At 50.9% G+C, this 11541-nt stretch overlaps 1 long non-coding RNA gene across 1 annotated transcript; it reads right to left on the bottom strand.

Annotated features, from left to right (window-relative positions):
* Positions 1–4032: 4032 nt before the first annotated feature.
* LOC142910226 (uncharacterized) lies at positions 4033–7139 on the bottom strand. Its single transcript, XR_012932805.1, has 2 exons — positions 6764–7139; positions 4033–6218 (listed from the first exon to the last, which is right to left on the bottom strand). It is a non-coding gene; the product is annotated as an uncharacterized LOC142910226 (long non-coding RNA).
* Between the last annotated feature and the right edge of the window lie 4402 nt (positions 7140–11541).

The following is an 11541-nucleotide window of genomic DNA, read 5'->3' as shown; positions in this document are numbered from 1 at the left end:
ATGGATCGTAGGCAGGCCAGCCTAAATGTTTCTAACCGGCGAAGATGTTCCATTAGGGGGGTCCACGTTTCGCAAGCGTAGATAAGGGAGGGAATGACAGTGGCCGAGAAGACCTGAATCTTAGTGCGGAGCGACAGACCAGGTAGCTTCCACACAGCGTTACGCAACCGATTAAAAGATATTGCCGCTCGACTGATTCGGAATGAGACCTCTGCTGTTAAACTGGAGCCAGTCATAAGCACACTACCCAGGTATGGGAAACTCTCCACTCTCTCCACAACTGCCCCATCACCGATTGGGAGTTGTGGGGGTGGAGTGTCCGATGGTACAAAATACCCAGGCAGGTGCTTAGTTTTGGTGGGGCTGATGGTAAGGCCCCACCTCTTAGTGGCACGCTCCAGTCTCAGCAGCAGCGTCTCCAACTCCTCCTCTGACTGAGCAGCTATTACCAAATCATCAGCATACATAAAGTGGTTGAGCAATAGGGAGCCATCCCTTGACCGCACCCGGGCATCGATTAGCCTCCCATTATATCTGTACCACATGGAGATTCCCCCGGTACAGCTATTGAAGGCTTCACAAACTACGTGGTCAAAATAGATGTTAAATAATGTGGGAGCCAGAGGACATCCCTGTCGCACCCCAAGGTGTACAGGGAATGGCTCTGACACCCGGCCATGTAGTTTTACCCGGGCCCGCTCACCATCATGAAGGTCCTTAATGATTGTGAGCAGAGGGTCAGGTACTCCAAAAGCACGAAGAACGACCCAGAGCCCAGGCCTACTGATGGTATCATAGGCCTTGACCAGGTCAATAAAGCAGAGATGTAGGTCTTGTTGGAATTCCCTACACCTCTGCTGTAGCAGACGGACAGAAAATATGGCATCTGTGCAGGACCGCCCTTTCCTGAAACCGCATTGGGGCTCCGAAAGCCTCTCCTCAGCGTGCCTGGCAAGGCGATGCTGAATAATCCTTGCCAGGACCTTTCCCGGCACACTGAGGAGTGAGATGGCCCTGTAGTTGTTACAGTCTATGCGGTCCCCCTTCTTAAAGAGGGGGACCACCAGGGCATCCTTCCAATCCTGCGGAACCCGTCCAGCGGCCCAGACCGTTGTTATGATGTCATATAGGGCAGTCTGTGCACAAACGCCACCCTCCCTCAGCATTTCGCTTGGGAGATCATCTCTGCCCGCTGCCTTTCCTGGTCTCAGACTCCGGATCGCCTTCAGTACTTCCTCAACAGATGGCACATCAGCCAGCCACTCACAGGGGGTGACTTCTTCCAATATTTGAGGCACCACAGCCTCAGCAGGGTCATCCTCACTTTGTGCCACGATCTTTTCCTGGCTGAGGGATTTTCCCTCCCCCATGACCTCACAGAAATGCTCAGCAAATCTGCAAACCTGTTCCTGGGGGTCGGAGATTGGATCACCGTTTTTTCCCCTAATGATGGTAATAGGTGTGGCGCTGCAGGTTACTTTTTTGATGGAGTTAAATAGAGATTTGTGATCGCAGGCCACTGAGGCAGACTCCATCTCCGCAGCAACCCGCGACCACCACCCATCCTTGCAGCGCCTCACGGCTCTCCGAACCTCCGAGCGAAGGCTGCGGTAAGCCTCCTCATTCTCTGACGTGGGATTCTGTAGCCGATGACAGTGGGCCTGTTGCTTTTTCTCAACCATCCTGAACACCTCCTCTGTCAGCCAGGGTCTCTGGGGAGGTCTGGACCGTGTACCCAAAGCAGCCATTGCAGCTGCATGAGTCACAGTCCTAAACCTCGCCCATTTACCCTCGACATCAGGAGGAGTCGGGGACGATGCCAATCCCAGCCGCAAGCGATGATGAAATTCTCGCTTGCAACTTTCATCAGATAACTGAGACCAGGCCACTTTAGGTTGGAATGGGGTCCTGGGTGTACACTACCACCGGAGTGGAAGAATGGCAGGCGCATCTTACAGATGACTAGTCGATGGTCAGAGGGCAGATCAGCTCCACGGTAGGTCCTGGTGTCAAGGACATAGGCTCGCATCCGCTGGTCCGTCACTATGTAGTCCAGCAGATGTTCTTGCTTGGACCCGGCATGCATCCATGATGTTGTGTGGATGCGCCGATGCTGGAACAGCGTGTTGGTAATTACAAGCCCATGGGCTGCACAAAAATCTAGCAGCCTCCTACCGTTGTTATTGAGCTGATCTGGCCCATGCCCTCCAATCACTCCAGACCAGGTGCCAGTATCATGACCAACTCGGGCATTAAAGCCACCCAACATGATGACTCTATCCGGAGCGGCCACTTTAGCCAGCACCTGTGACAAGAGGTCATAGAAGGCATCTGACTCATCGGCTTTGCCTGCATCCCTCCACGGATGTTCATCTTCGGTGGGGGCATAAGTAACCACGACCACCATTCCTCGCCTCCGGTTGATGGGAAGGCGAGCCCAAAGTAGCCTGGGGCTTACAGCTTCCCACACCTCACCGCCACGCTCCCACGCCCCCTTCATTCTTTTGTTCAAAAGAAGAGCCACACCGTGTTGTTTGGCAGTCTGCTGCCCCGAGTAGAGGACTGTCCACCCCTCATGGTGGCAGGAGCCAGAGCCGGTCCACCGGACCTCCTGAATGCCGCATAGATCCAGGCGGTACCGGTCCAGCTCCCGACAGAGGAGTGGCAGCCTCTCCTCCGCAGTGAGCGTTCGAACATTCCACGTGGCCACCCGTAGTGGCTTTTCGTTGTTTCTGGAGGAGCCCCGAGGGTGGATATTCAATCTCCTGGCTCCGCCAATTGGGGTTTGGCCAGGAGACGTCATAGACGCCTGGCCCCCGGGGGCCTCCGGCACAAGCTTATTAGTTACATATTTCAGTTTACCTCGTGGTTTCGTGGTAATTAATTGAAGGTGGAGGGGTTACCAGCCCCTCGCACCCGTCCAGAGCCCCCGTTTAGCCCCTGTGGTGGACACATATGCCATGAGGGGAGGAGCCAATCAAAATTGGATCTCCCCCCACAGCACTGTCCACGACAGAGTTGCTCGTCCGGCACCGCGAGGAGGTAGGGGGTTGTTTTGCCGGACACATACACACACACATACACACACACATACCAACATACACACACATACACACACATACATACACACATACACACACACATACACACACACATACACACACATACACAGACATACACACATACACATACACACACATACACACACACAGACACACACACACATACAACAACAACAAACGCCATTCGCCACTAAGTGGCGGTGACGTCATCACGACGCTTGTGCCAGGCTATGTGCACCCTGAGGCCACGTGAAGTGTCGAACGCCCGCTGGCAGGAGGTCACGAGGCAGACCCAGGTGCCACGGGTCGACTGACTGAGATGGCTGGCTGATGAGCGTGAAGTCGCGATTGAGTAATGGGGGCTAACGAATGAGTAATTAGTAATACACGTTGCTTTAAGAGATGGTTGAAGTTACAATGTTCTAATACGTGTTTAATGTAAATTACTTTTTGAATGTCATTAATTTTGTTGAATTATTTAATGACTAATTAAAATAGCTCAGAGGTTACTTCATTTCCACTCGTCCTATCAATTCCCCCAGACCCGCTGCCCTTCTAAGGGCCGGGACCGAGCGGGCTAGTGGTGAGACCCTGGGAGCCCCCGGGTCCCGACGTCCTTGTAAGGGCCGGGACCGAGCGAGACAGTGGTCGAGACCCGTACCTTGGCTGGGTCGGGTTAGTGTAGCCTCCCCTAGGTCACGGTTAGCCGGAGGCGAGAGAGCCCGTGGTCCCAGTGATAGGCCACGCTTGTCCGGGGGCCGTACCACCCCCAGGTAGCGGGTTAAGGGGCCGTTACCCCTTTGTGTTAGGGACCGCTACTATTGCTGTTACCGTTGTCGTTAAATCAACGTGTTGCCTCTACACGCCGTCTCCAATCTCCCTGCACCCACTACATGCGCAGCGTTTGTTTCACGTCTCGTGCGGTCACTGTGGTAAGAAACTTGCTTGGCTTTGATTCCCAGACAATTCATAATGGTAAAGAAATTTAATAATAATAGAATACGACGTTTCGATTGCAACACAAGCGACCATCATCAGGTACAAATGAATGAGAACAAACATAGTAAACTTGGAAATATAATGCAATATAACACAGAGTCGGCCAACAAAACAATCAACGCCCCACCTGGTTGATTACGTTCTTCCAACGATTGATAAATTTGAGAGAGACAAAACATAGACACGGGGACACACAAGCAGAGAGAGAGAGAGAGACAACACAGAAACACACAGAGAGAGACACACAACATAGACACACAGACAGACACACAAGCAGAGAGAGACAACACAGAAACACACAGAGACACACAACATAGACACACAGACAGACACACAAGCAGAGAGAGAGACTCACACAGAGACAAACAGAGAGAGACACGCAGCAAAGACACACAGACACACAAGCATAGAGAGACTCACACAGAGACAAACAGAGAGAGACACACAACATAGACACACAGACAGACACACAGAGAGAGACAACACAGAGACACACAGAGTAACACACAGCATAGACACACAGACACACAAGCAGAGAGACTCACACAGAGACAAACAGAGAGAGACACACACAACATAGACACACAGACAGACACACAAGCAGAGAGAGACTCACAAAGAGACACACAGGGAGTGACACAACATAGACAGACAGACACACAGAAAGAGACTCACACAGAGACAAACAGAGAGAGACACACAACATAGACACAGAGACAGACACACAGGCAGAGAGAGACAACACAGAGACAAACAGAGAGAGACACACAGAGACACACAGAGCGACACACACAGCATAGACACACAGACAGACACACAAGCAGAGAGAGACTCACACAGAGACACAGAGAGTGACACACAACATAGACACAGAGACAGACACACAAGCAGAGAGAGAGACTCACACAGAGACAAACAGAGAGTGACACACAACATAGACAGACAGACACACACAGAGAAAGACTCACACAGAGACAGAGAGAGACAATTTAATAGCTCTTAAAACCCCTCCCACCGCTCCTGCAGTCTAAACACAACAAGACTCCCAAGTCCTCTGGTGACATCAAAAATGATTTAATAACGAGACGATCAAACGAGCCACAGAGCGAAGCCTCGGCCCTACGCGTTGGGCCTTGCGTGGCCCATTAATGGGCACTCGACTCGAATGTGCGGACGTTTCATTGACTGAACGCAACATTGAAAGCAGCCTTGAGAATCTTCACTTGAAGCTTACGTGGCAACTGTAGGGATCCACGCTCTCAAAGTCATCACGTGGTAGGTGTATAAAATACATCACCACGTTTCCATCGCGACACAAGCGACCGTCATCAGGCGGAACAGGTACAGTTCAACTGATGGGGGGGTCGCTTGTGTTGCGACAGAAACGTCGTGATTTATTTTATTTTGTCCCTACGTCACTTGACCGAAAGAACCTTGAAGAAGGTTCTTGGTTCTTTCGGTAAAGTCACCACGTAGAAGGGAAACAATAAAATAATATAAATATAAAACAATAAAAATTATCACGACGTTTCGACTGCAACACGAGCAATAATCATCGGGTGTGAAAACCACAGCAAGAAAATTTGAAAAAGGGGCGTTTTTTAACGTTAGCACCACGGAAAGATTACAGAACAGTCTTAAAACTTCACTTCCTTCACTTTCCAAGTCTGACATCATACGCCTTCAAACCACCACACTGATAATTATTAACGAACCCTTTCACATTCCGGAAACCCCCCCCCAAAAAAGGCTGCTCTATGGGTGGAGGGCGGTGACCAAGTGAAATTGCCCTCCCCGTGCCTCCCTGCGCGAAAAAACGAAAGCCGAACGCTCGCCAGCGACCTCGGCACGGGAGAGGGGACGGGTCAATCAACGAACTCGCCCCGACTTGTCGAAGCCACGGGCGGTCGGGATCCCCGGCGGTCGTTTCTCTCTCCTCCTCCTTCGCCCGGCCGTCCGCCTAAACCACGAAGGCCCGGAGCGACGTCTTCACGGCGACGCGGCACACGGGACACCGGCTCAGGGAGAGGGCGCAGTGGCCGCACGTGGCCACGTGTCCGCACGGCACGAACATCGTGGACACCTCGCGCTCCATGCACACCTTGCAGGACAGCCGCTCTTCCAGCTTGTCCAGAAGCTCCTCAGTCGATGGCACTGCTGTGGACAAAAGCGCGCGCAGACGCACGCGGAGACGCACGCGGAGACACACGCGGAGACACACAGAGACACACAGACACACGTGCAGACACACAGAGACGCACAGAGACACACAGAGACACACAGACACACGTGCAGACACACAGAGACACACGGAGACACACAGAGACACACAGAGATGCACGGAGACACACGCGCGCATGCACAGACGCAAGCGCACACACACACACAGACGCACACACACGGGCACACCCCCACACACTTTCACCGGTTTCAAAAAGTGATGGTCGATCATCACCAGACTGCTTACATATGGGGCGCAAAGTTGGCGAGATGTTGACCACCTCGTCTGGTATACATGAGGTCGTGACTCTCACCTGTATCAGACTCTCACCTGTATCAGTCTCTCACCTGTATCAGTCTCTCACCTGTATCAGTCCCTCACCTGTATCAGACCCTCACCTGTATCAGACCCTCACCTGTATCAGACCTTCACCTGTATCAGGTGAGGGTCTGATACAGTGCGCAGGGATCCGCCGTCTTACCGTGCTCAATCTCCGCGGTTGTACTCTGCGGCGTCTGTCCCGGTAGCGGAGCCTTTAAACCGACAAATAAAGATGAACATCGTCGCGTGCAAGAATCATCGCCGGTGTCACGCAGAAGAACCGACAAAAATGGATAAGTTACGCAAGCGACGACCGCTCGCGTTAAAAACGATCGCGACTTTTTGCACCGTTACTCTGCGCTCGATTTGCAATCGGCGTGTCGGCAAACCAAACGGAACGACAAGAGCCGGCTCTCGATTGTCGCCGCTAACGACGGGGGGCAGGGCAGCTGCAGATGGCTCAAAATCGCGCAGCATCCAAAAAGATAAAATTAAATTTTTTTCTGTGGATCTCTACGCCAAAAACACCGATTATCCCCATAGTTATATATAGTTATAGAGTACATTTAATCTGGCCGTCGCCTGATGAAGCTGGTTGTTGTAATTACTGGTGAAACGTCGTACTCAGATTCTAAATGTTGTGGCTTGGCACTCCAACACACCGGTGTGAGCTGTACTAGTATTATACACTACTACACTATTATACACTATACACTACTACACTACTTTACACTACTATACACTATTATACACTACTATACTATTATACACTATACACTACTACACTACTATACACTACTACACTATACACTACTATACACTATACACTACTAGACTATACCTATACACTACTATACTATACACTACACTATATACTACTACACTATACACTACTACACTATACACTACTAGACTATACCTATACACTACTGTACTATACACTATATACTACACTACTATACACTACACTATACACTACATTATACACTACACTATACACTACACCACTATATACTACACTACACGACTACACACTACACCGAGAACTCTTTAGAATTGCCACTTGTTGTTGTTGTCGTCTTTCAGCACGGTTGGGCAACGTGCGGTGGTGGTGTGACAGAAAGAGTTCAACGTACACACACACACATACACACATATACACACATACACACATATACACACATACACACATATACACACATACACACACATACACACAACAACAACCGCCATTCGCCACTAAGTGGCGGTGACGTCACCACGACGCTTGTGCCAGGCTATGTGCACCCTGAGGCCACGTGAAGTGTCGAACGCCCGCTGGCAGGAGGTCACGGGGCAGACCCAGGTGCCACGGGTCGACTGACTGAGATGACTGGCTGATGCACCACCTGTGTCCCCTTCTGTGCCAACCTGCTGTGCTTTAGCCACCCGACGCTCCGTTGTTGTTGGAGGGCGACTACCTCCAACTGCCCAGTAGCATCCTTCACAAGCCGCCTCCACAGAGGCCAATCTTGACACCGCTGGTACCAGTCATCGGCAAGTCCACTCAGCTCCACGTCCTCCTGTACCACATCACTCCATCTCTTCTCTAGCCCGTGCAGCGCCCGTTTAGCCCCCTCGATCCAGCCAAACAAAAGCTGTTTCGGCATGCGGTGGCTGGGCACACACAGGTACACACACAGATACACACACAGATACACACACACACAGGTACACACACAAATACACACACAGATACACACACAGATACACACACAGGTATACACACTGAGGAGATGGAGTCTGCCTTAATGGCCCGCAATCAAAAATCGCTCTTAAATTCCATAAAAAAAAGTAACCTGCAGCACGACATCTATTACCATCACTTGGGAAAAGAACGGTGATCCAATCTCCAACCCCCAGGAACAGGTTCGCAGATTTGCTGAGCATTTCTGAGGTCCTGGAGGAGGGGAATCTCTCAGCCTGGAAAACAACGTGGCACAAAGTGGGGATGACCCTGCCGAGGCTGCGGTGCCTCAAATATTGGAATAAGAAGTCACCCCCTGTCAGTGGCTGGCTGAGATGTCATCTGTTGAGAAAGTACTGAAGGCAATCTGGAGTCTGAGACCAGGAAAGGCACCGGGCAATGATGATCTCCCAAGCGAAATGCTGAGGGAGGGTGGCGTTTTTGCACAGACTACCCTATATGACATCATAACAACAGTCTGGACCACTGGACGGGTTCCGCAGGATTGGAAGGATGCTCTGGTGGTCCCCCTCTTTAAGAAGGGACCGCACAGACTGTAACAACTACAGGGGCATCTCACTCCTCAGTATGCCGGGAAAGGTCCTGGCAAGGATTATCCAACATCGCCTTGCTAGGCACGCTAAGGAGTGGCTTGCGGAGCCAAAATGCGGTTTCAGGAAAGGGCGGCCCTGCACAGATGCCATATTTTCTGTCCGTTTGCTACAGCAGAGATGTAGGGAATTCCAACAAGACCTACATCTCTGGTGTATTGACCTGGGGAGGGTGGGGTGGGGCTGGGTGGTGGGTGAGAGGGGTGGGGCTGGGTGGGGAGGGGCTGGTCACCCTGTGGTGCCCTTATAAAACTCAACGTTTCACCTACTCACGTCGGCTTGGGCCCGCCCTCACAGTCGGGAATATTTGCTGAATACACCACGTGGTGCCGCTGTTGACCCTGGCCATTGACCGAGCAACCCAACACGTTCCAACCAGCTCCCTCTGCAGGAATGTGTTTGAGCCTCGTCTCAAACGGTGTTAGACCAGAGGATGCCAAAAGGCGAACACAAACTTCAGTTTTCTTAAAGTCGACAGCTGTGGTTGCATGGGAAAATATGCCCAATACATTTTTTTCCAGCAAACTATAACGTTCAAAAGCTAAGTAATAATGTGTCCAGCAATCGCCTTACTTTAGGGGAGTCCATAAATGACGTCACGCGATTTTGGACGATTTTTGACCCCCCCCCCTCGTCACACGGCGTCACAAAAAGTCAGACCCCTCCCTCAAATATGACGTCACAAAGCTCTGCCCCCCCCCCCCCCAAAATAAAACATGCTTCAAATCGCTTTCAACTATTGCCATTGTAGTGCGTATTTAATGTGGCGCTACACTCTGATGTTGTGGGAGAAAACATTTATTAAAAGTCTATTTAATTAAGTGGAACGTGTTGTCTATATTTATTTAAAGGTGCGCATTTTGATGTGACGTCACATTTCTCACCCACCCCCCCCCCCTCGTCACACATCGTCACAAATGTCTGACCCCTCCCCCTCCAGGTGCGTGACGTAATTTATGGACGGCCCCTTATTTCAAATCTCACAATTTTATTCCAACGTAACACACCTTAACTTGACTTGAGCAGCGTTCAGAAACCCGGCCTTCCACAGCCAGCGCTCCCGATGAGTTTCTGATGCTCCACAGCGGGGACTTCCAAGCAGCCGGTGTAAGAACTCGCAACCTGAAATGTGCACAGCAGAAGGGCGCCGACAGCGTCGAAGCCTTCAAACGCGACGCTTCTCGGCCACGTGATTCGGCCGTGAAGAGCTCTCCCATGTTCTCTTTGGTAAAGCCACGTAGATAGGTTGAAGAAACTACGACGTTTTGATCGCGACGCCCGATGACGATCGCTTGCGTTGCGATCGAAACGTCATCGTTTTTTGTCTACTTTTTCGACCCATCGACGTCACTTTTACCGAAAGAACCCAAAGAAGACGAATTCCTGCAGTCACGAAAGCTTCAAGTCGAGTTGTCTCCCATCCCAATTCGCTGCCTCCGCCGTTCCCTTTCAATGGCTGCCTGGTTCTGGACAAGCAAGCCACGTGCACGCCAGGGAACGGAAGAGACACCCCCCCCCCCCGCTCTCCCCCCCAGAGAGCCGTCTGCCAAGGTCGATGGCGTGCCGAGTCAACCGCGCAGCCATTGCCGTGATCTCTCTTCCTTAGCTGCGATTCTCTTAGCCTCGTCAGTAAGGAGACGCCTTTATATGTGTCGAGGAGTAGTCGGGGACACTCCCGTCACACTTACCTCCCGGTTGTGATGACGTCACGGGATGTGACGTCACGGGAGCCTTCCGGTGCGATGACGTCACATGATGTCACAGGATGTGATGTCATGGGATGTGACGTCAAGGGATGTGCGCATTTTCAGGTACGGTAATATCATGTCTCGTGTCGGGGATTTAAGGGGGAGCCCGGGATGGAGACAGGGTCGTTGTGGAAGCCGGGAACAAGATGGCTGGGAGTTGGGAGCCGGGGTAGGGATCAGGCTGGAGAGGCTGCTTCACCCAGCCAGCCGAGTTGGCTGATCCCTCGGTCGGTGCAGTGGGAAGAACTGAGCAGTCAGACGAATTCCTGGGGGGACAGTTATGTCAGCTAATGTACGGCGTAAAGCCCCTGAATAAACTGACGGAAGCCCTTACCATATTTGTCTCCGAGTCGTCAAGAGCTTCTCTACGTATGCGCCGTTTAATCATTATCCTAATCGACCAGGTTACACTCAAACGAAATATCTTTTAGCTCTGGGGCCTGATGATATCGTAAGGACAGCCATGCAGGTGAACCAGCGTGATCATTAGAGTTGTGTGTTCATTGGTTTGTGATTTGGCGGATTAGAATCATGTAAGATTAATATGTTTAGTGGTTGGTGAAAATAGACCTTCCTTAATTATATTCAGGTGTATTGTGTTCTTTAAAGCTGGGGGTTTGATGGAATTATTATGAGCGTGAAGTCGCGATTGACTAATGGGGGCTAACGAATGAGTAATTAGTAATACACGTTGCTTGAAGAGATTGTTGAAGTTACAATGTTCTAATACGTGTTTAATCTAAATTACTTTTTGAATGTCATTAATTTTGTTGTATTATTTAATAAGACTAATCAAAATAGCTCAGAGGTTACTTGATTTCCACTCGTCCTATCAATTCCCCCAGACCCGCTG

The sequence above is a fragment of the Petromyzon marinus genome, unplaced genomic scaffold (genome assembly GCF_048934315.1).
Source record: "Petromyzon marinus isolate PM22_M1 ecotype Great Lakes invasive population unplaced genomic scaffold, UKy_Petmar_22M1.pri1.0 PM_G_Scaffold_14, whole genome shotgun sequence".
NCBI classification, from domain to species: Eukaryota; Metazoa; Chordata; class Hyperoartia; order Petromyzontiformes; family Petromyzontidae; genus Petromyzon; species Petromyzon marinus.
Note: the sequence above shows the minus strand (reverse complement) of the source record. Positions and strands in the feature narration are given on the sequence as shown.